We start from the raw sequence: 26,413 nt of genomic DNA, 5'->3' as shown, positions 1-26,413 counted from the left end.
ACGACCTAGGACGCAACAAATTAAATGGGGTTACACTGAAATGACAGCCCTAGGTCGGGAAAAATCCCGAGTCGCTTCGGTACGTAGAACCGGCTGCCTTGGGAAGCGTAATTTCCTGATGATCTTGGGCACTATTTCGGGGTCATTTAAAGATCACTTCTGGCTCATTTCGGGATCATTATGGAGACAATTTCGACTGGTGACTCATTTGTGGCTCGTCTAGGGTCATTTCGAGGTCAATTTGTGGTGATTTCCTGATGATCTTTGGGGATTTTTTCAGAATTCTCGCGAGGTCATATGAGGATCTCTTCAAGAAAGATCAAGTATAACAAATTAGAAAAGTAATAAAGGCTCCTTTATTTTAAAAGCTTGAAATATTCAACAAAGAAGAAATATTTGGTACATACATGGCGTATACGTAATTTTTTTGTTTGAACTCTTCATACAAAATCGAACAATCGTTGAGTTGAGATTATTCGAATAATCTAAACACATCAACAATTCGAATATTGAAATTCGATTTATAAACGTACAAAAATCTAAAATCGAATATTTTTATAGTGCACACAGCTTTGCACACAGAGTATTTTAACTTTGATTGAATAACGGTTGGTTGACCGGGTATAAAGTAGTCAAGATAGATATAGACTTCCATATATGAAAATCATCAATATCGAAAAAAAATTTGATTGAGCCATGTCCGTCCGTCCGTCCGTCTACCCTTTAACACGATAACTTGAGTAAATTTTGAGGTATACGGGTGAAATTTGGTATGTAGATCCCTGGGCACTCATCTCAGATCGCTATTTAAAATGAACGATATCGGACTATAACCACGCCCACTTTTTCGATAACGAAAATTTCGAAAAACCGAAAAAATGCGATAATTAATTACCAAAGACGGATAAAGGGATGAAACTTGGTAGGTGAGTTGAACTTATGGTGCAGAATATAAAATTAGTAAAATTTTGTACAATGGGTGTGGCACCGCCCATTTTTAAAAGAAGGTAATTTAAAAGTTTTGCAAGCAGTAATTTGGCAGTCGTTGAAGATATTATGATTAAGTTTGGCAAGAACATTACTACTATTACTATATATGCGCTGAATAAATTAGCCAAATCGGAAGAAGAAAATTTTAAAAGTCAAATATTAACAAAATATTTAATACCTCTACAGTATATAAGTAATGATATGGTACAACAAAATACAAAAATAAAAGAAAATTTCAAAATGGGCGTGGCTCCGCCCTTTTTTATTTAATTTGTCTAGAATACTTTTAATGCCATAAGTCGCACAAAAACTTACCAATCCTTGCGAAATTTGGCAGGGGCATATATTCTTTGACGATAACTTTTTTGTGTGAAAATGGGCGAAATCGGATGAAGCCTCGCCCAGGTTTTATACACAGTCGACCGTCTGTCCTTCCGCTCGACCCTTAACACGATAACTTGAGCAAAAATCGATATACCTTTACTAAACCTAGTTCACGTACTTACCTGAATATACTTTATCTTGGTATAAAAAGGCCGAAATACGACTATGACTACGCCCACTTTTTCGATATCGAAAATTACAAAAAATTTAAAAAATGTCATAATTCTATACCAAATACGAAAAAAGGGACGAAAAATGGTGATTGGGTTGGTTTTTTGACGCAAAATATAACTTTGGAAAAAACTCTATAAAATGGGTGTGACACCTACCATATCAAGTAGAAGAAAATGAAAAAGTTCTGCAGGGCGAAATCAAAAGCCCTTGGAATCTTGGCAGGAATACTGTGCGTCGTATTACATATATAAATAAATTAGCGGTACCCGACAAATGATGTTCTGGGTAACTCTGGTCCACATTTTGTTCGATATCACGAAAACGCCTTCACATATACAACCAAGGGCCACTCCCTTTTAAAACCCCCATTAAAATCCTTTAATTTTATACCCATATCGTACAAACACATTCTAGTGTCACCTCTGGTCCACCTATATGGCGATATCTCGAAAAGGCGTCCACCTATAGAACTAAGGCCCACTCCCTTTTACAATACTCATTAACACCTTTCATTTGATACCCATATCCTACAACACATATTCTAGAGTCACCCCTGGTTCACCTTAATGGCGATATCCTGAAATGGCGTCCACCTATAGAACTATGGCCCACTCCCTTTTAAAATACTCTTTAATATATTTCATTTGAAACCCATTTCATACAAACACATTCCAGGGTTACCCTAGGTTCACTTTCCTATATGGTGATTTTCCCTTTTTTGCCTCCAAAGCTCTTAGTTGAGTATGTAATGTTCGGTTACACCCGAACTTAGCCTTCCTTATTTGTTTTAACTTAAATTATTTTTTCTTTGGTTATAGGAATAATTTTCTTAAAAATGTAGAAACTTGTATAAAAAAACGTCTGCGAACTTCTATTCCAAGTGCCCAAATTTACAAACGAGTACTTATATTCACTGAACTAACTCGTACACGTAAATATTGTGAGAAATATTCAAACAAGGATTCTTGATTGAAAAAAATGAAAGACAATTTTTTCCAAATACTAATGAAATGTTTTATACAAAAAATAGAAATTCTTACTCAACAAATTTAAATTTTGCTGGAATTAAGGGAAATTTTGTTTCAAAGTGTTTTTCTTGTTTTAGCTAAATGTTTTTGTTCATTTTTTAATTTTTTTTTTTTTTTTTGAGTGTATACTAATTTAAAATTATGAATATTCTAGAATCAAATACAGATGCGCGCCTGCAATATTTTAGATAAAATTAATACATTCATAGTTTTGAATTACCAGAAAATCGATTGAATACAAAATTACAGCGAAAACAAAATAATTTCATTAAAAACACTTCACTTATCATGCGCACTGATTTTAACTTTCTAACGTTGTGTAACATATTGTAGTGAACGAAATTTGATGCTGCACAAACGCATACACCGTTTGTTGAGCAAGCAATCAAGCGCGGACAAATAATTGAAAACTTTGGCAGAATGCATAGAAACTAAATTATTGAAAAATGAAACTTGTAAATATATTGGAAGCGAACGTGTAACCGTATATATGTATGTATGTGATTGCCTATATGTATAATACATAACATATTTGAATAACGAAATACGTTTCCATCATTGAAATTGTATTTGAGTGTGTGTATGTATGTGTATGTAAAAAAGTGACTGCAAATAACGCTTGAACATTTTCTAAATGCAACTTAAATCTCAAAGCGTATAAAACTCAAGTTGCAATGAAATGAAATCAACAACTTTGTGAGTTGTATTTTGGAGGAAAATGTGCGCGTCGATTTGAGTTGGCGCACATCAAAAGTGAGCTGTAGGTGTGCACACATACACATGTATGCGAATTATTACAAAAACTCTGTGATATAAGGGAACGAACATAAAGTTACAGTTCAGCGCTAAAGGCTTCGTCTGTAAGCGCTGTTGACGATACGTCCGCTAAACGTGAACAAAGAGACGTTACACGAGCCAGTTAAGTAATTTTTGATGTGTTAACAACTTACGTAAAACGTATCGTTTAATTATAGAAGGCTTATCGCGTTTTTATCGAAAAGTTATGAATTTTTCGTTAAATATTGATGGATCATAGAAAATTATAGATTATTTGTAGAAAAATTTTCGATTAATTATAAAAAAGTTTTCGTTATGATTTCGAAAAATAGTATTAATTTTCGAAAATTAATGGATTCGTTATTAAAAATGTATCCATTTGTTATCGAAGAGTTATCGGAGCCTTTCCAAATTGTCATGGGCGTTTCATCGCTTTATTAAGAGCGACCCATGGGTTTTGCTTATAAAACAGATACCGTTAATACTTCAATATTAAAACTAACAGGAAGTCGATGACTCGACGGTAATAATTTGCTTCCTCTTTTGAATTGATTTTGACTAAGAACATAATTTTCGCAACCCGTCGGAAAGTAACCACGTTAACAACTCAACAAGCTTAAGGCTTTTAGGCAGCCTGAGCGCGGGCCGTATAGCCAAATAGCCGTATAGCCAATTAGCCGTATAGCCAAAGCGAACACACTATACGATCCCTTGCCTGAGTATCGAAAGTAATTTTGGGGCCACAATGTATTCGAAGGTTTGGCGCAAAAGTTCGGAAATGGCGGAACATACCATACTAGTGTAAATCAATCGTTTCAAATTAACGGAAGAGTTCGAGACTGCTGTTCACTGTATCGATCCAGATACCACACGCTGCCGGATCATTGTATTGTCTTTCAAGCGAAAACTATAGCCGTGAAGAAAGCAGCAGTAATTCTCGAGAGAGCATGCTTAAGCTGCATTCGCTTTAATATATAACTATATATTGATAACCAGGCGGCCATTAAAGCAATAATCCCACACAGTATTTCATTGAGATATGTAAGCATTGGAATAACTTCGCTCAGACCGGATCATACATCTTCACTGAGGTCCCGGTTATAAACAGCCATACGCCTTTCACCCCATCCATTAATTAGCAGTTGGTTATTATACTCACCTGAACAGATCTCACAGAGTATGCTAACTTTATTCGCACAACGGTACCCTGTAACGTCATAAACTTATCGAGATAGATATAGACTTCTATATATCAAAATGATCTGGGCGAAAAAAAATTCTTTTAGCCATGTCCGTCCGTCCGTCCGTCTGTCCGTGAACATGATAACTTGAGTAAATTTTGAGGTATTTTAATGAAATTTGGTACGTAACTTCCTGGGCACTCGTCTCAGATTGCTATTTAAAATGAACGAAATCTTACTATAACCACGCCCACTTTTTCGATATCGAAAATTTTGAAAAACCAAAAAAGTGTGATAATTCATTACCAAAGACGGATAAAGCGATGAAACTTGGTAGGTGGGTGGACCTTATGACGCAGAATAGAAAATTAGTAACACTTTGGACAATGGGCGTGGCACCGCCCACTTTTAAAAGAATGTAATTTAAAAGTTTTCCAAGCTTTAATTTGGCAGCTAAGTATGCAATGTTCGGTTACAGTCGAACTTAGTTTTCCTTATTTGTTTTTCTCCTCCAATATTACAACTCGATTCCACTCTCCGCCACGGTGCGTATGCATGTGCGTATGCCTCTGAACTAAGTACCATCAACAAAAAAAGCGTGTATTCACAAGCACACAGTATTCTATGTCGACAACTTACGTCAAAACATGAAAAGCTTAAAGTTCGGCAATTTACATTTTAGCATAACGTCTACAGACAAATATAACTAACTAGAAGTTTTTAACAATTTAAACAATAATATAATTTTATCTGATTTGGCATCGCATAGCATCTACTTTTAATATGTTAGTGTTTCACGCTCCAATAGACATAAGTTTTACCACATCATATCTCCGTGTTTCATCTACCCTACAGCCATAGCCTGACTTAACCTACTATAAAATTTAACACAGACAACGAGAAGCGTTCTAAATTTATGAAAAGTTAAGCTACGGAACGTATGCAGCTGAATGTCAGCCAAAGCGTGGACATGTTAATACAAAGTTGATAGCTGATAAACAAATATATTAAGGAAGATATGTTGAAATATATGAACGTTGAGTCACAATGTGATGGTGGTGGTGATGTTGGCATGTGCCGTTGCTCATTCTCAATGGCGACGCGTGCCAGTCAAAAAGTTTTCTAATTCCATTTAATGTCAAAAGTTATTACAACAACAAACATACATACTTTCAGAAAGAATATCGATGGCGTATTTTTCTGTTAGTTTGCCGTTTGTTGGTTTGTGTTTTTTGAGCAAATGGGAAGCGTTAGTTTGTATGAGTTTCTACCAAGTCTGGAAAGAATTTAAATCTGAATTTTTTTGACGAAATTAAAAACTAAACTTATTATTATAACTAATTTTTAGATTTTTGGCATAAGTATGTAAGAACTTTTAAAGAAATTATATTGCTTCGAAGCAGATTTGTATTCGGTTTTATAACATTCTCAGAAAAGAAGACTCTGCAAAGATTTCATTTTGTTGTTTTTTTCTGACAGAGAGTATAATTGAAGTATATTGAAATTATTTACCGTGACCTCTTGTCAAATTTAGTTTTACCACAAACCAGTTTCAGCGTTGTGCCATCTTCAGTATAATTTTTCGTTCTGATCTGTTTGTGTCGTTTGTCTTGTATTTATACTTTAAATTTACTGTCAAACTGGATGATTGTGTGCCTTCAGCAACAAGGTTGTGATTTTCGCCCATCAATTTGTGTGGTTTGCGGAGGCAGGAAGAAGTTTTTACTTTTAGTCATTCTACCTTTTTGCGTGTTTGTTGATTTGGTTGGTTTATTGTTTTGTGGTTATTTGTTGTTGCGCGTTTGCCTTGTACGTGTGAATCAAAAGCTCAAAAGCTTCAGATCTGTAACTTTTTTCTTGGGAATTTTGAGAGCTTACTGTATTCGCATTGATTTTGCAGAAAATTCAAAAATGCCATCAGCCCAACTGCTCATCTCAAACTATAGGTCAACAAGAGGAGTAGGCTGTTGTAAAGTGCACCATAATTAAACAGATTAGAAGTTTTAATTTTTAATTAGTTGCGCATGGGGTTCCTGCACTTGGAGGCACTCATTTTGAATGCCTTACTTTATTTAGGTACAAATAAAGGCCGACTAGCTATATCTACTCGGGACTATTGCGATAGCACCAACAGAAATCGGAGTCGAATTCTCTTTATTATCATTCTGAAAGCTGCAACAGAGGCTAGGTATTAACAAACAGTATTTGCAAAGGCTAAGAGAAGGCGAAATGTGCACATGATCGACCATCAAAGATCATATTCTGGTAAGACATTACACTAAAAAAGTTACTTCCACCACTAAAAATAGTGGATTTTAGGTTTCTGATATTCTGAGTGGACACTAACTTCAAGCATCCCATGCTTTGAAATAAGGCCTTGTCAGGCATAGCAGATGGAGGAAGTGCGGGTTGGAGAAGAAAGCAATCGATAACGTGCCTCATATTTCTTTTTATGTGCAATTATAGCCATTGTGTTGCTTAAACTTCACAGATACTTGCGAAGTTAATAGCAAATTTTATATTTTAACAGCCCTCAATTTCTCGTTCCATCTCAGAACCTCCGCATTCTCATTGTATAGAGATCATTAGCAGCTGAAATTCAAGTGGTTGTGTGATGGAACCCTTCATAGAAATTGCCAGTGGAAACTAAAGTATCTATAATTCATTTCTCAACCAGACTCACTCCTTACAAAACCTGTTTAATAAGCAGGCGAGGCTCTAACGACCCCAAGTCCCTCATGGAAAGAGGGGTAAGATGACCTTTAAGGTTCAACGTGGTCATATCAAATCTTTCCCGTGATGGTCGGACTAATACATCAGTGGTGCTGTTTTTTTGCGGAACATGCCATCATCATCTATAAAGTTCCGAAAAACATTCAGGTAGGCTCGCTGTCGCAAAAAGTATAAGAAAAAGCTGGAACTGTAGTATCTGTCTATGAAGTAGCAGTTGGATTTTGGTTTTTTATCGGCTTATTAAAGGTCGGGTTACGGATGTGTCATCGGTTTTATATTTAAGTATCGGTTTCAGAACAAACCAATTAACTGTCTTTAATAAATCGCTAGCACGTCAATAACAAATTGGTAACACTCCAACAAACAATCAAACCTTTCATTTTTTGAAAACAAATCTCTAATCTTTCAATAAAAAATTCACTAAATTGTGATCACATATCGTCGACAACTTTTCGATAAGTAAGCGACAAGTTTTCGATAATAAAAGTACAACCTTTCGATAACATATCGATTACTTTTTGACAAAACATCGCTAACTTTTTGATAAAAATTTGTAAATTTACGATAAAAAATCGATCACTTTTTTAAAAAATTGGTTATATTTTTGATAACATATAAATAATTTGTCGACCAATAATCGATAAGTTGGCCGTAATAATTTGAAAATTTTCCTATAATAAATTGATAGATTTCCGATAAGAAACCCATAACTCGTAAATGTCTTTGATAACAAATCGATAACTAAGTTTAAAACTCGTCTATAACACACCTTCAACAAAACCAATAACTCGGCTATAAGAATTTTGTTGATGCTTTATTGGCCAATTGAAAAATTTCTTAAATTAGAATATAAGAAAGAAAAGAAAAAGCTGAGTTCACAATCTTGACATATGTCTGCTTATCGATAACATATGTATTAAACCTCGATAACAAATTGATAACACGCCTTGTTTTATTTAGCTGGCTGATTTTGCACATATCAACTCTACCCTGTACATTGTTTCTACATTAACCTACAGTACATTTACATCAAGCTACAGTGTAGTGCTTGAGTTCTCCAGAAAATGTATGCTCCTCTTCATGATGCCGATGGTGAGTATCGGAGGAAGTATATCGATGAGCTGTATAAGACGTGAGGATAGTGCAACGAATTAAAACCCAAAGTCCTCGCTGGATAGCTCATGTTATGTGAATGGACGAAGAGGTTCCGGACAAGCAATTATTTCAGTGGAAACGGCAGTTGGAAGCAGAGAAAGGAAAGACCTCCACTGAGTTAGAAGATGTAGGTAAAGGAAGACTTGACCTCCGCCGGTGCTACCAACTAGCGTCACAAGCATATAGCTGGCATGGCTCGTTACTTAACAGCCCAAATCGCTTAGGCGGTAGATGATGATGATATAGTGAGTACGCCTTAATCTACATTCTAGATTTCGCTCCACTTGTAAACAATTAACTTAGATACGCTTACATTCTATAATCCGCCCATCAACTAAAAATTTGTAATTAATTTTTTTTTTATCTAACTCCTTTGTCATTACTGGGGCACTATTTTCTTTAATTACTGTCTTGTAATAGATTTGATGTAAAGATGGACGGACAGCGCCTATCTGTATTAATTGACTGATGGATACTTCTCTCTTATATCGCTGAGTTATTAGCAGACCCTCTTTCAATTATCAACCGAGTCAATGAAAAAATATTTTTTTTTTTTAATTTTGGTTTAGCGCAAAAACGGTCGTATTCAAGAGCATTTCTAAGTTTCTGCAACAGCAATGCCCACAGCGGGCTTCAACTCAAAAACTCTTAAACAAAATTTAAATATTTTTTTCTATTTTTGAATTTTCTGCTTAAAAACACTTTAAATTATTTGCAGCTATATGTATAACCACAGTAGCTCATCAGCATGCAAAACAGATTTTTTCCGCGTTCTGATATTTCGATAGAGCAACAACGGAAAAGTTTTGCAAGGCCATTCAAAAAATGTGCAAAATAACTTAAGAGTGTATGCGTTGGAATGAATGAGCACCTAAATGAGTAAGTGAATGTGTCCAGTGGGGAAGCGAAAGTTTATTATGAACCAACAACAACACAATCAGACCAACATAGCCCCCAAAGCGGGCAGTCAAATGGAGATACCAGACGCGTTAACGGCCTATGAATAGCGCACATACCCACGCAACAACTTAAAGTGCAAGCGCTTTCAATGACTGGGAGGATGGCAGCAACGTGTGCGAGACACCATTAACCTCAGCCACATCATCATTATGACCATTTGACTTCGCGTTATGCTTGTTTATGAAGTTTCGTTTGCGTTGGTTCACTGCTTGTGATGTTTACTTTTAATTTTTACTACTTTCGTTGTATGCAGCAGCACTGCGCGTCTCTATAAATAGTCAAAGCTTTTGGGTTGAAAACAAACTTTGAGGCAAAACTTTATCAGCTTCCTGCGTACAAGTGCCAGCGGTCATTATAGTAGACCCTACTCGTAGGCAGCTGACTGCCACCACTACATTGGTTATGTATTTTCGTTGAGTTGTTGATTATGCTACAGGCGCATGCATATTAGACTGGGTCGAAAACAAAATTGCTAGTTATTGCCATAAAATTGGAAGAGTATGTTGAGAAAGTCTTGGAATGTTTTTTTAACAGCCGAAATGTGTTTGATGTTAAGAAATCTTTAAAAAAGTTAATGTAGGCAAAGTGTGTGGGGTTTGTGTGCTGCATGAGATAATGCTGAACGTATGTATGTGTAAGTGTAGTCAGCGAAATCAGACAGCAAATTTAAGCAAGGAAAGGCTTATTTTCAGTTTGTTACCGATGAGTAACTCACTTGGCAACTGGTTTGTTATGGACGAATTATGAGCATGTTATCCAATTCTTATCTACGAGTTATCTATTTATTATCGATATGTTATAAATTTGCTATCGATAACAAAGGTTATCAAGGAGCTATCATTTTTTATTGACAACTTATCTATTTATTTTCGAAAGTTATCAACTAGTTATCCAAAAGTTATCGATATGATATCAAAAAATTTCGATTTGTTATCGAAAAGTAATAAGTTTGCTATCAAAAAGTTATCGATTTACTAGCCAAAATTTAGCGATTGTTATTCATAAACGATGGATTAGTTATCGATTTTGTATGATCATTTTATCGAAGTTTCATCAAGTTGCTATCAAAAAGTCATCGATTTGTTATCGTCGTCCGTTTGTTAAGAAACATATACCAATAAAACCTCAATATCAAATCGATAACTAATCTATAATAATCCTTAAACAAGTCCATAAGATCCCAATAAGAATTCGATGACTCGGCGACAAGAAGCCGACAACTCGACAATAATAATTCGCCATCAATAAAAAGTGGAAAATAAGGCAATAACTTACCAGTATCGTTTGTTAGATAAGAAGCCGGCGAAGCTCTTCTCGAAAAACTTGAACTCCTGGGTCTACAGCTCACCCATTACTAGTCATTGTGCTTTTTCAAATTGAGATCTCACTATTTTGTGTCAAGAAGTTCTCTCTTTAATTCTAATATCTATTTGAGCTCTGAGTTCGTTTTCACTTATCCTTGTCAGTTCACCGAGCTTAAATTCCCAAAATTATGCAACCCTTTTCAACAGTCTATGAAAAACCGGCTTCGAAAAGTCCCTTTTTTAATACTTATGCATTAAATTTTAGAATTTTATCTCACACACAGCCATGTGGTAAGAGCTTTTTTGGTGTTAGGTGCTTTTAATTTGATCCTGAAACCAAATTCAGATTATAACTAATTAGTAGTCTTAACCAAATATTCATCAACACATTAGTGGCCAATTTTTTTCTGAAAGCTGAAAATCAAGCTGTTTCCCTTACAATAATTTAATTTGTTATTACATCGCAATATTATTAATGTTTATTAAGGCTTAATAAGTTTTTTATCCCAGTAACTTCACCGCTACTTTAACTCAAAAAAAACGATAACTATTATAAAGACCTTACTTGTGCACTCTGGGCAGCATGATAAGTATAGATTCAAAATGCGTATCAACCACAGTTACACCCAGGATAGCTGAGAGAAAAGCTTTGCGGCTAGCTTGCCATACTTGGGTTAAGGACTCACCGCCGCTCGCAACGCTCCCTCACAATAAAGTGTGCCTTCAACGGAGTGTCTGTCATGGGTCGAGCTGCTCGCTACATAAATATGCAATTACGATTTCATAACAAGGGCTTGAAATCTTTTAATATAACTGTGGGGAGAAACAGCTATCGGTCTTTCATGCCGCGTACGGAAGAAGCAACTTGAGCATCATATGAGCGGTATAGTAACCCGGAGATTAAAGTGAGACGCCAAATAAAAAGAAATGATCATGAGCCCTTACGCCCTGAGTTTAAAGTAAACACTGGCTCACTGAAATGAAGCTGAAATGTAATACCTTGAATTTCAGCGGACGACGAAAAGTTTCAAGACCCTTAGTTTCATGTACATACTTATCTACTTAATGGGCGCTTAGCGGCTTAAACGCAATGGCCGTTGAAAAAGGCGTGCCAGTTGCCAGTTGTAAAAAGGGAATTTATATCGCTCTTCACTTGGTCCTTCTAACGGAAGGGGGGCCACCCTCTTCTTCTGCTTCCGTAGCTTGGCTCCTATAAAAGTACTTTCTTAGCCAGAGTATAATTTTGTATTCGCATTCCAGTTACATACGGCCTGAAAATTTGTATGCTGAACTTTAAAGATATTACTCATCCTAATATATAAACATACAAATATACACTCTTGTAAAAAGATGATTTGTTTCAAGAGCTGGTGCAATGTTACTTTAGTTTAAAATGTTATTTCGCAACTTATTATTGTTACTGTTTATGTTTAACGGTTGCTATTGGGTAGCTTAAATTGTTAAATGAGATAAAACTTTTATTTTCTAATTTAAATTGCTGCACCAACGGTACGCCAATGTTGTTTGCTAGGTTATGCGTTGAATTTAAGAACCCTTGCACGCTGCGAATATTTATGGAAAATTTTTTAAATATTTTGAAGAGTATGAAGCGTTATACGACTTTGTGCTTAATAAAGCATACGCAAAATTTGAATTTGTGTAAATATTTCACGCGCTCCTCTCTAAACGGAATTTGAACTCATTATTACTTCTTTGATTGGGACAGCATAAATCTACCTACCTTCGAACGCACAACTTTCAAACACGCTTTTATTGTATGTTGATATGTTTGTATGTAGGATACTTGCCTTTCAATTAAGAGCTAGTGATTAAGTGATGTGCGATGACCGAGTGGCTTAGCCTGCACGTAAAGATAACCGGGTTCAAAAACGTACCCGAATCTAAGACAGTGCCCGGCTTCATAAAAGTACCGAGATCTGAAAAAGTACTCAGTTCTGGAAAAGTACCTGAACCTCGAAAATGACCTAGTTTTTCAAAGTCCCTATACTTAAATAGTATCCGGTTCTTAAAAACATAACCTTTTCAAACTAGTGGCCAGGTTTACGGAAGTGCCGGTTAAAAAAGTAATCTGTTCTGGAAAAGTAAACGCTTTGGAAAATGTACCAGTTTCCACCAAAGTACATGGTTCAAAAAAGTACCCAACAACAAAAAGTATTCGGTAGAAAATATCCGGTTCTAAAACAGCACCACATTCTGAAAACCTACCCGCATTCGAAGAAAGACTCCGTCCTGAAAAATTACACGGATATGTTAAAGTACCGGATTATAAAAAAAAGTCACAAAAAGGATTTCGTTCTTAAAGAGTACCAGTGCTGGTTTTAAAAAGTTTTAGGAAGTTTTATAAAGTTGTCTGCGTTAAAACACTTTCCGGAATCGAAAAAACTGCATGGCCTTAGAAAGTACTTGCATCCGAAAAAGTTACAGATTGCTTAAAAAGTAACCGGCTCTGAAAAAGTACGCAGTACTCGGATCTGAAAAAGTTTTCAGTTCCATAAAAGCACGCGCTTCCAGTGAGTACCCTCATCCCACAAATTATACGGTTTGAGTAAAGTTAGGTCAGGTTGGAGTGGCTGCCTCAGCAGTCCAAGCGGAGACTCACGTAGGCCATTATGGCCCATTGTGCTACCACGCGGGGGCCCCTATTTCCTATTTCCCTACTTGCCAAGAAGAATGTTTAGACCCCAGCGAGGCCAAACCAGCGCGTTTGCCTGATGAAACGCAAGATGTCGTTTGTGTTTGTAGATTCAAGCTCCGCAAGGCACCCAAAATAGTGTCTGTGCAGGCATCGGTATCTGATTTTTGACAGTGCGGCACAGTCGCACACATAGTTCGCTACGCTTTATATCTCCTCCGAGTCCCTACAGCTGCGGCCGAAGTCATTTGTCTGTAGGCCTATATAGGCACTGTGAGTGCCCATGAGACAGTGACCTGTAGGAAGGCCCACTAGTGGGTTTATAGAGATACGGTTTAAAAGGCCAGATTTGTTTTAATATACTACATGTAGGTTCGGTGGTCTATATGGCGTTTGCTTTATCCGTGGATAGAGATCGCAGGCAGTGTTTACTGGTCCAGCCAGCGGAGCTTATTGCTTGCAAGTTGGTGCCTTCCCTAGTTAGCTCATCCGTAGCGCAGCTTCCTGAGATGTCACAGTGGCCAGGAACCCATATTATGCTTAGGTTGCAATTACCAATCAGTTTATTGAGGGTTTCCGTACACTTAAATGCCACTAGTGGTGAGGTGTTACTGCATGGCAGGGATTTTATGGAAGCTTGGCTGTCCGAGAAAATTGAAATAGAATTGGTCACCTGCAGCTTAGCAAGATATAGAGCTGCTTCCCAGATAGCTATAAGTTCATCCTGAAAAACACTGCAGTGATCGGGTAAGCGTAAGCTCTCGCTCAGATTGAGCTTCTCCGAGAATATTCCGCTGCCGACTCTGCTGTGCAGTTTAGAGCCATCTGTAAAAACGGAGATTTCGTGAGATCCCGGCTACCTGCCGTTTGCCCACTCGTTCCTCTCTGGGATTCTTGTGGTAAATTTATTGTCCCAGCAAGGGGACGGTGTTTTTTGGTCAAACATTAAGAAGGTATCGGGGACCTGCTACAGAATCCGGGTTTTTTCAAACCTGTAGTCCCTCCAAGGTTCATTAGAGTTGATCCTTGCCGCGTTGCAGGAGGCACAGTATTTTACATACAGATGAGTGGGGAGAGGGAATAATATGGTTTTAAGAGCTTTGGTGGGAGTGGAGGGAAGTGCGCCACTAGTAAGCATTGCCGCCACAAATTCCGGTATAATGCGTTCGTGGGTAAAAACCACCATCACAGTTTTTTCACTGCTGCACAGCTGTTTAGAAGGAGCTCGACGAATTTCACAAGAGGCTCTTGCACCCCCAGTGAACGTAGAGATTTTGTGACCGCTGCTGGGATAACGTTGTTGAAGGCTCCTTCTATGTCGTGAAAGATACCCAGCGTGAATTCTTTAAAGGCAAGTCCCTTCTCTATCTTAGTAGTGATACCATACAGAGCTACCTCTACGGATTTGCCTTAGAGTAGGCGTGTTGGTTGTTGAAGATTACTGCTTGATTTTCCGATCGTCTAATATAATCGTCCAGCAATCGTTCTAGAGCTTTTAAGAGAAAGGAAGGTCCGACTAATTGATCTGAAATCCTTAGGACTATTGCACGATATCCTGCCTCCTTTGTGTATGAAGACAACCTTTGCCTTGGTCCATTCCGTGGGGATATAGACCAGGTTGAGGCATGCCTTGTAGATTTTAGCTAGCATCGGGCTTATAAGATCGCTTGCAGCTTGTAATTCAGCGGGAAATATTCCATCCATTCCCGGAGATTTGAAGGGTTTAAAGGGCTTGATAGCTCAGATAACTCCTTTTCGCTTACAATGTGGCCCAGGGGCCGAAACGGCCCTGGGTCAGATTGCGTGTTTACGAGGTATGGTTGAGAGCTCCAGCCTGGAAAGTGAGTGCTGACCAGGGTTTCTAGAATTTCCGTAGTAGAATTGGCCCATTCTCCATTTGCTGTGCGAATGGAGCTGGGAGGTATGGGATTTTTGGAGAGGACCTTTCGTAGACGATTGGCCTCTGAGATTTCTTCGATGTCATTGGTGAATTTCTTCCAGGAGTCCCCTTTCGCCTTCTGGTTTGATTTCTTAAATGATTTTAAGGCGTCCTTATAATGGGACCAGATTCCAGTGCACTTAGCCTGGTTTCTGCTATTTTTCCTCTTCTCGGAGATTTCTTGGTATCAACAATAAGGTTTCTTTTTACCCCTTACTTTAATCTCCGGGAACGCTACTGTAAAAGCAGAACCTAGAGAAGCAAATGTTGTGTCTAAAAGAGACGCTTCATCAGTTCTTAGCGGTAGGCTCGACCTACCGCGAGAAGCGTTTTTTAGAAGAGTAGAGGATATGACTTTTTTATAAAGGGTCCAGTGCTTACGTCTCCTATTCCTGTAAGCCACCCTAGGCGGTGTTCGCAAAAGCAGAGTAAAAGTAATATAAATATGATCAGTAGGAGTTTTCGTTGGAAACTCTCCAATTTTTGACAAGGTCAAAGAATGGCCCTGAAACTAGAGTAATATCTAGAACCTCCTTCCTATTTGAGGTAATAAAATTTGGTTTGTCTCCAGAGTTGCATATACTTAGATTTTAGTTAATAATAGAATCAAAAAAGGACTCACCCCTACTGTTAATGTCGGTAGAGCACCAGTCGGTGTGATGTGCATTGGCATCGGTCCCGATTATTATCGGGAACCCTTTAACGTGGGCCTCCCGTACCGCTCTGCAGAGCCGGCCCTGCACAGAAGTTGGGCGATCATGCGCAAGATAGGTGGACATAAGCCAGAGTGTTCGACCCTGTAGCTCGAGGCTAATACAGGAAAAGTCCTCGTCGCTAAAAGGAGCTAGTATAATAAATACTAGAGTTTTCTTTATTAGAATGCAGGATCTGATTCTATCTTCCAAGGTTCCTGGACTAGAACGACGTCCTCATGTGTTGTGCTGAGGCGTAAGATTAGGGCACCCGAGGCTGCCTTAGAGTGGTGCAGGTTTATTTGTAGGACCCGTGCGCCCGTTAAAGGTCGGTTTCGGCATCGACGTCCATCCTCTGCCGATCCTCATCGTCGGATGCCTTCGCTACGATAGTATCGTCGAAATCGGCATCCCACGGATCGGATTCCAGCCAAAGCTGCTCGTCCGTGCCAGTAAGGAACTGGCCCGCAAACTCAGATACCGAGAGTGTATCGTTCTCGGCATCCGGAGTGCTGCTTGCCACTTCGATATCGGCCCCATGTCCAATCAAGGTGTTGCATGGGTCCTCAAAATTCGTTATGGAGGTTTCGGGTTCGCTCGAGGCGGTGTCACTAACCGCCAGATCTTCGGGCGCGGTGGTGGTTCCCTCCTCAGTGCCAGGGTCAGAAGATCCAGGGGAGGTGTTTCTGTCTATCTCATCGCCCTGAGATACAGGCTCACCCTCGTCCGGTGCTTCTTCTTTCGCAACATCCCTTCGATTTTTAACGTGATGGAGTGGAAGCCGTAGCTTAAAACTCCACCACATTCGTCAAGCCAAGGGAGAGAAGCCTCGTTTATGATGAAACCAACATAACGTTGTTTCGCCCTTGTCTCGCCGAGCCGTACTATCCTCCAATCACTCGAAGGTAGCCCCGTGTTCGGTTTCGCGATGGTGCTCAAAATTTTGCCAGGATCCGCTATGACGTCTGCGACCCAGACCCAAGCTCTAGGCCTGTTCAGAATTTCCCATAAAGGCCGGCATCTTCGGGTCAGAATTTTGCTTGGTGGCAGAAGAGACAGTCGCAGTACCTTGGGGGTGGGGTTGTTACTGCTGCTCTTCTTGGCAGCAATAATTTTCCTAGCCCAGGCCAGAGAACTTTTTTGCTCTGCTGTCAAATTGTCGCTGGGGGAGTTACCAAGTCTCTCAACAATTTTGGTGGCGTTGCGAATATTCCGCTGGTTGCGGACCGAAACAGGGGTTCGCTTATTCGGCTTGGATCCCTCAAGGGGTTCAGACGGCTGGCGAGATAGCTTTGCGGTGGAGGCAGTACCTTTATCCTTCCTTACTTATTTCGAGTATATTTTTGCATAGTTTGTGTATTTTCATTAACAAAATTCAGGGAGATTTTTTCATGAACTCCAAAAAACTTTTAATAAAAAGTGCTAATTTTTTTTAAATTTTCTCGAATTTTTTCGAAAATATATTTGGAATATGTTCGAAGGCTTTTCATAAATTCAAATAAAAAGTGCGAAACTCTCAACAAATTTTGTTCAATTTTCTAATTTTTTCAAAAACTTTTTTGATAGTGGTTTACATAGTTTGATCACAAAGTTAATGGACATTTTTTCTTGGACTAAAAATAAAAATTGTTACGTTTTTGTAAATTTTTTCCTTTTTTGGAATGTTGGAATTTTTTTCGAAAACATTTGATAGATTTGTTTGCATAGGTACAAAATTAATGAAGTTTTTCCTTGAATGAATGAAAATAAAAAAAACACATAAGTTAAGTTGATAAAAATTTACAAAAATTGACACTGCTTATTTTGTAGTCACAACCTTTTTGGTCGTATCCTTTATTAACATCTTAACTAAATTTCCTAATTACATTAGAGTAAGAAAAGGAATATTTACATATCAAGCACTCATAATCATATATGTGTTTTACTACAGTGTAGTTTAAGGTGAACATTGCCTCATATTCCACTTTTTAAAATGTATAAATAAAATAAAATATAATGCGCGATAACCTCCGAAGAGATCTAAGGCCGAGCTTCTCTTCCAATTTGCGTCGTGCTCCTCTAAATTTTTCCTGCAAATTGGCGCGACTGGACCTACTTGCTTTATGCCGACTAAGAACGACATCTGCACAGCAGATGAGTTTTCACTGAGAGCTTTTCATGGCAGAAATACATTCGCAGTAATTGCCAAACTCTGCCGAGTGGAGACCGCGCTTAAAAAAAATTTCTTCTAATTGAAAAAACTTGTTTTTAAATTTTGATGTTACTTTTCCCGGGCCTGAACCCAGGATCATCTGTGTGGTAGGCGGAGCACGCTACCTACAGCGGTCGCCGTATTTGTGTAGGTTAGCAAGTTCACGCATACACATATGTATGTATGTTTTTATCAGGCATGCTTAACCAACGAAACGATATCATTTCGTTACGATAATCAACGTTAATAAACGAAACGAAGTCATTTCGTTTCGTTTATTAACGTTAAGATCGTCAAATTAACGAAATGATTTCGTTTCGTTTTCTGCCATATCAAAACGAAATCAAATCGTTTATGTTGATTATTAATTTCAAACTATGCTGGCAAAGCTGACTGATGGCGGAGTCATTAAAGGTGAAAGCATTAGCCAAGCTGATTGCAACTTTTCTCATGAATTTTGACAGTACGAACATTTCTCTGAGTATTTTTGACATTACCACCAACGAATTACACAAACAAATTACATAGAGTTTGTGTGTGTATGTGCGCTCGTTGTTGCCACCTTATGGCTTCACCATGGCTATAGCATTGCCAGCACAATTCAAGCATAAAGTATCACGTTTTCGTTAACGTTTTTAACCTTAACGAAAGCTTTTCGTTTCGGTTAAAAACGAGATACAATTTATCTTGATAATTTCTTTATCGATAATATTTCGAAGTGTTTCAACGGAAACGGTGGAAATTTTTTGATAAACGATTAGCTTAACGTTAAGGTGCATCCCTGGTTTTTATATGGTTGGGTGCATGTACATAAATTGTGGTATTATTGCCACAAAATGGTTAGCAACAAGTTTGGTTAACTCATAAAAACCGTAAAAAAATTAAAATAATTCTAAAGCGGGTAAAGTGCAAAGAACGAGCAAATGACCAATAATATTATTTACTTTGCAGATCATGCACCAAAAAAAAAAAAAACAGAAAACAAATGAAATGAAAACAGAAACAAATATAGAAAAGCGAACAATTGAATTCATATGGGAAAATATACAGATTTGTACTAGTTCGTGTTAGAGTGTTTGTGTACTGTGTATTTATGTACAAAGAAATATATGTAGATGGCAAATATCTATTTATTCAATTACTCTTTTGATTTATATGGCTGTGTGTGTTACTAAATGCCTTTGTGGTTACGCCAGCCATTTGGCTGCATACACATTTATACATTCATACAAATGGACTGTACCGCACCAACAAGGAAAGTTCCATTACACCCGACTGCATGAATTAATGGGTCTGTGTTCTTTTGTTTACGTGTATCAGTGCTAATGTGTCTTGTATGTTTACCATTGAGAATATGCTTGAGAAATCTAATTAAATTCATTTATGCGCATAACTAATGCAATGAACAAATATACAAATATAAATGAGCAAAAGTGGACACATTACCAAGAGGGATGCTTTCGCTGCACAGTGTAACTTTTTTCACTTTTAGGATGCCAAAATTAATAACAGCCAAACCAATGGAGCGATTCATTTGAAATTTTGCCGTGTGGTTGCAGATACCCAAATCTTATTTGAGAATATCCGCCCACTTTTTCTCTTTGCCCTCATATAAGCTGAAATTTCACATAATCATATTTTCTACTTTAAAATAATTTTCCAATACCAAAATAAGTAAAGATTGTTTATATTTCTGTACTTTAGCTTAGAGGCTTTTTAATAATATTTAAAAATTTTATTTTCAATGTCAGACACAACATAGGTACATATATTTGTAAAAACTGAATCGAAATAATTAATTATAAATAAAAAGTGATATTTTAACTGGTATAAAATTAGTCGGAGTCAATATCGTCGACATGCTTTGGTTCAGATATTAAGCCAATAACTTCACTCGCTAATGGTCGCCGCTTTGAGCTAGGGGTTTTCCGCGAATTGTTTATGAACGGGTCTGACGATATCAGCAATCTGTGCAGCAAATCCAATTACCAAAAATTCTTCACTTTTTTGTGGGGAAAAGTTCACGATAGTTTCGTGCATCGTTGTTTCTGGACTCTTGAGCTTCTTCCGAAAGTTGACCAATAGGAAGAATAGCAGACACAATTATACTCTTTCCATGAAACAGAATGTTAAGTACGCTGACTGGCATATTGTACCAAGCATATTCCGATAAATATGGTACCCCTGTCTCAGTCACAAAGTGGTCAAATGCTTCAGAATTTATTTGAAACCCACATCCTTTTCATGAAAGTATTGTATGAAACCTTTTCAAAAGAATCCAGATTTTCCGATAACCATTCAGAGTTTTTCTCAATAAATCTACTTGTAGATCGAAAACAACATGCCCATCTCTTACGTATATTATAACTTAGTTTGATGATGTATTTTTTTAATTTTGAATGATCCATATCTCTTCCAATTATACTCAAAATATGGTTTAGTATGGCTTTGTCCCTTTCTCCATCTTTGCTTTTTAGCCAAACTTCAAAAAGTGCATTTCGTGAAATAGCCATAACTAGTTGATGATATAGGTAAATTTGGTACAGTGCAGATGGTTTTACTTCAATGCAGCCCGTCTTTGTTGTGATTCATTTTTAGCTTTTTTCTCTATTTATATAGTCTTAGCCCAAGCGTTTTATTATATCATTAGTCATAAAATAAGAAACTGGGTTTTACGGGAAAATGATACCTGCTAATGCTTAACAAAAATATACTTACCCATTTCTTTGTTTTAAATATCTACCAATGATCTCAAACTCCGAGCGAGCTTTAGGTAGGCGTTTATGTGATGTATACATACATCTGCATATTCCCGAAGCACTCAATTGCTTAGGAGTATCACCCATAATAGACGACACTCAGGTAGGTATACATACATAACATAAGTTAATGAGATAAGTGAACAGCTGGTCAACTATGGGAAAATTCATATGACAAACAATGAAGGCTATTCAATGCACAAGTTTCCTTTTTCTGGATTTTTACCATATCAGGTATAACTGTCTTTCTTAGGGATCTTGTATAGTATACTTAAATTGAGGATATTCCATTATTAGGTCACTGCCTTTCATACGTGAGCGAGGGCATAGAGACCTTAAGTTGGCGATTACAAAGAAAAACGAAAAATTTCGCAATTGTTTTTTCTTTTATCTGAAACTATATGAAATTCCCTTTAATGTGTACGTATTCGTTCAATGGAATTGGGCGGAATGAGGCAAGTTTTATTCTATTGAAAACGCAAAATTTTCTAAGCTTACCAAACTTTTAGTGGCTGTCTAAAACAGAAAAAAAAAATTTAAAAAAGTGTCTACGTGGCTATTAAATAAAATAGTTTGAAGTCAAAACAGTTTTCGTAAAATCCACTACATGGCCACAAATTTGGTCAAAAATTTTGGACTGTGAAATGATTTTTACACTTGTTTCAATTATCCAAGTTTCATAATGCTTATCATGGTGATCGTGGGTTTTTTACTTTGCTTTGTATACATTTTCTTAACTGTTGGTTATTAAGCTGTTGCATGTCAAAATATTTTTGAGATTGGAGAATATTGTATTTTGGACTTTTTGCATCCAAAAAGTAAAAAAAGTTACACTGTGCTCTGTTAAGCCAAATGAGTATACAAGTGTACATATGTACATATGTATATCGTGTGTGTGTATATAAATGTTTATTCGAACTTGCCCAGCATTATAATATGAGTATGTGAATTATATGCGAATGAATTACTTAAAGAATTATCATCATTTAGTAGGCGTATAAGTGTCATATTGACTTCAATAATATTATACACAAATATATAAAAATATATAATAATCATAAAAGTGGAATATGACAAACACTCCCATTAACTAAGTTCTCTGGCGAGTAATAACCGACTAATGGATGAGCGTGTGATAATAATTGGATTAATAAATCTCATGGATATGAGATTCAAACTGTTGTTAGTAGAAGTTAAATGATGCATTAATGTTTTTATGGGTCCCACATAAAATCGTATATATACAAAGCTTATAATATAGATAAAAAGGAGCACAAAGAGCGTGTGGAACTAAAATTCACGTATGTAGTTGCTAGACACGGCATCATTCGTTATAATGAATAATTAGGGCAAGATGATTTTGTCCGGTTAATTGCAAAGAAACTTGCGCAAAGTGAGAGCACAACAGAAGGTAAATACCTTTATCCTGGTCTTTTTCCATCAAAATTGCTTATCTCTAACACATGCTGCTATCAATAGGAACCTCTTTTTTGATGTAAAATTATCTAGCGAACGAATTAACGTAGAAGGAGTGGAGCTAGGTGCCTAGAAACTATTGGTTGCTTTTTTAAAGAAGTTCAGCACAGACTTAGCGACGACTAGCTATGATAAACAAGTTTATAAGCACAATGATGATACGCTGGATGAAAAGTGGTTTGATGCCAAAGGACTTTCTATGAATCCTTACAAAGCTATCCATTTGACTTTTACCAGGGAATAAAACTACCCATGCCAGAACCATCCCTCGGTGAAACCGTATGTCAACGTGAGCAAGCTACTACGGGCGGCCGCCGCGGTGCGGTTGTAGCGTGTTCCGCATACCACACCAAGGATCCTGGGTACTATCACCGGGCAAAGCAACATTAAAAATTGAGAAAAAACTTTTCTCAATGGAAAACAAGTTTTCTAAGCGAGGTAAACTATCGGCAGCGAATTGTTAAGCACTCCGAGTTTATTTTTTCCATGAAAGGCTTCTCAGTTAAAACTCTTCTCATAGACAAACTCGGCCTTAAATCTCTTCGGAGGTAATTGCGCTCTGTAGTTTATTATAACACTAAAATTAGCATTCACGTGGAATAGTCATCTAGATGACATCTTAAACAAAACAGCAAAAGTTTTCCTCGTATGAACTCGACTCTATGGTAACACATGGCAAACTGGATATGTAATACTGTTTTGACGACAATAGTCACCTATGCTTCTTAGTTTGTTTTTCGAAGATCAAACAAATACAGAAATAACAAAATTAAGCAAAATACTAGTCACCATGCTGCACTTAGTATCTAAGTGGGAATACCTCCCTTCCCTTTGGAATTGAGAAGCGAACAACACCTGTTGCACCAAGGCTTCAAAATATGTAAGAGCCAAAAACCAAAAATATGCTACATATATAAAAGTAATCAGAAAATTCATAGAAAATTGAATATTGTACTTTTGTGATGAAATGGCCCTTATTTCGAGATACCTATTGTGAATAGAACACAGGAAATCCATACACTTACCTTCACTCACAGATCTGTTCCACGGATGGGTCGAAACTTGATGACGAATTCCATGCAAAATACGTTTGCTGCAGATAATGGCTATGGAGAGGCGCCCTTCTGTGAACTCATAAAGGCATACGCTAGGGTAACCACAAGTAGACTGTATTTAATACCTAGGGCACAGATAGGGCAAATTGTTTATACTGGAAGCAAAAAAAAGTTTAATTCTTAAATCCATCCGATATAATACTAACTTGTTGCTTTTGTGAACTGGAGGATAAGACCTCGGCTCACATTATCTGCGAATGTGTCGCTCTAACAAGACAGAGACTGTCCAATATAAATGGCGCGAGTCTTAATCTTTTTGTGATATAGAGTAAAATGAAGAGAAAGTTAAGTACATTCAGCGCTACACTTGCAATTATAGGCTGAAGAGCTAAGTAGATCGAAGTAATTGTGCCATTGGATTGAGGTTAAATAATAATAATAATAATATTAATAATAATGGTAATAATAATAATTGGCACAGCGACAACTACAAAATTCAAGGGGTGGATAATAAGTTGCAAATTACAAAAATTACAAATCACTCCGGCTGCGGTGGGAAAGATTATTCAGTTTTAAATTGAAAATACTAAGAAAAATAATAAGGGCAATTCGAAAATCTGCGAAAGTCCACGTTTTTTCCATGGTGTGCTCGCTGATTATGTCCTATTCCCATTCTTCATTGCTATGGTACATGCATCCACTCAAAATTATTTTTTTATATAAAGCGTTTAAAAATGCTTCATATACTTCAAGATCAGCACACAGCCCGCTCAGCGGGGACGGAAATAATACTTGCACATTTACAATGCAAACCACTTTATACAAGTCAAATGCTCCCTTGCAGCCGCACATTGTGATGGACAGACGCTGCCGATAAAAACCCCCAGCTAACCCTTAAACTGAGTATGTCAGAGTAGCCTTGCCAAGTTGACGCCCTCTCACATTATTTCACTACTAAAGGAAAGCTCGGTGCCTACCCAGAAGAAACTTGGCCGCAAATGACCGGTAGTAGTGGGTTGCTTGAACCGCATGCAAAATAATCACTCTGGCTATATAACATAACAGTAACATAACAGGAACATAATTTTTTACTGCACCGCAAACGCATTCAATAATAATTTGCAATACGTCAGACAGTTTGACGTTGATCATTAGCAAAATTTAACAGCTGCGTTAGCATAACATAAAAGCTCATTTGAAATAGAGTGACGAGTGGTTAAGTTTGTGGGTTGTCATCGCGCTCAATGGATTGAACAACTCTGCGGTCTTTGCATTTGTACATACGTATATATGCTCTTGCTATTTTTCGTACTTACAATTTACTGCTATTTTTCGAATGCGTATGTCAGTTTTGTGCCCTCATTTTAGTATCTTATATACAAATTTACGAGCATACTTGTCTTTCTCCTTTTATCCCACAAAAGCGTATCATAATCTTACACAAATACCCAAGCTTAGCCATTTAAGTATTTGGCTATTATTTTGACAATCTCATTTTCGTTTTTTCGGTTTTCTTCATGTTCATAAAATGCATTTATTGCAAAACTTTGACAGTTATTTCAAGATTTATTCGTTCTTTTTTCATATTTTCAATGCACGTTTGTGGCCAATTTAGCTGAAAATTTCTCAGCACATTTCATTCGTTAAAAATATATTTTTTGTTGACAAACCGATTAGTTAATGCAAGCTTAGCGCGTTTCGAGCCATTATTTATACCTTACTTTCATATGAATGATTGCTCAAACTCTGTTCATAAATAAATAAAAAATAAATAAATGTAAGGCGCGATAACCTCCGAAGAGATTTTGGGCCGAGCTTCTCTTCCAACTTGCGTCGTGCCCCTTTGAATTTTTCCCACAAATTGGCCGAACGGGGCCTACCTGTTTTATGCCGACTCCGAACGGCATCTGCGAGGCAGATGGCTTTCACTGAGAGATTTTCATGGTAGAAATACACTCGGAGTGCTTGCGGAACACTGCCGAGGGGCGACCCCACTTAGAAAAATTTTCTTCTAATTGAAAAACTTTATTTATAAAATTTTGATGTTGCTTTGTCCGGGGTGTGAACCCAGAGCTTTCGGTGTGGTAGGTGGAGCACGCTACCATCACACCACGGTGGCCGCCAAACTCTGTTCATACAACAAATAAAGGTAGCATTGTTGTTGCGGACGATGTCAAATTTTTACGTTAAGTATTAACCAACTTCCTCATACATAAATATTTGCGAAGTGAAGAAAATCTTAAACAACTTTCGAAACAAGCTTGTAAGACTCAATGCGAGTATAGAGAGACATTCAACTTGTACTTTGTTAGACTAAAATTGCTCCGGCGCGTAATGCAATAAACTCAACAGGTGGAATCGCTATTACAAAACAGAATCTTACATACTTACTTAATTGGCGCTTAACCGTCTAAACGGTTATGGCCGTCCAACAAGGCGCGCCAGTCGCTCCTTCGCTCCGCCAACCGGCGTCAATTGGTCACACCAAGGGAGTTTAAATCGTTTTCCACCTGGTCCTTCCAACGGAGTGGGGGCCGCCCTCTACCTCTGCTTCCATAGGCGGGTTCCGATAGAAACACTTTCTTGGCCGGAGCATCATCATTCATTCGCATAAAATGGTCTAGCCAGCGCAGCCGCTGCGTTTAAATTCGCTGGACTATGATAATGTCTGCATATAGTTCGTACAGATCATCATTAAATCTTCTTCGGTACTCGCCATCGCCAACGCGTAGAGGTCCATAAATCTTTCGAAGAACTTTTCTTTCGAACACTCGCAAAGCCTATTCATCTGCTGTTGTCATGGTCCATGCTTCTGCCCCATATAGCAGGACGGGTACGATAAGTGACTTGTAGAGTATGATTTTCGTTTGCCGAGAGAGGACTTTACTTTTTAATTGCCTACCTAGGCCAAGGTAGCATTTATTGGTAAGATTGATTCTTCGCTGGATTTCAGTGCTGATGT

At 37.5% G+C, this 26,413-nt stretch overlaps 1 protein-coding gene across 2 annotated transcripts in view; it reads left to right on the top strand.

The window, feature by feature from the left end:
* beat-Vc (beaten path Vc) overlaps window positions 1–26,413 on the top strand; it is a 238,310-nt gene that overhangs the window by 37,156 nt on the left and 174,741 nt on the right. The window lies entirely within an intron of this gene.

This window comes from Eurosta solidaginis, chromosome 1 (assembly GCF_040869045.1).
Source record: "Eurosta solidaginis isolate ZX-2024a chromosome 1, ASM4086904v1, whole genome shotgun sequence".
Lineage (NCBI taxonomy): Eukaryota > Metazoa > Arthropoda > Insecta > Diptera > Tephritidae > Eurosta > Eurosta solidaginis.
This window is presented reverse-complemented; position numbering and strand designations above follow the sequence as displayed.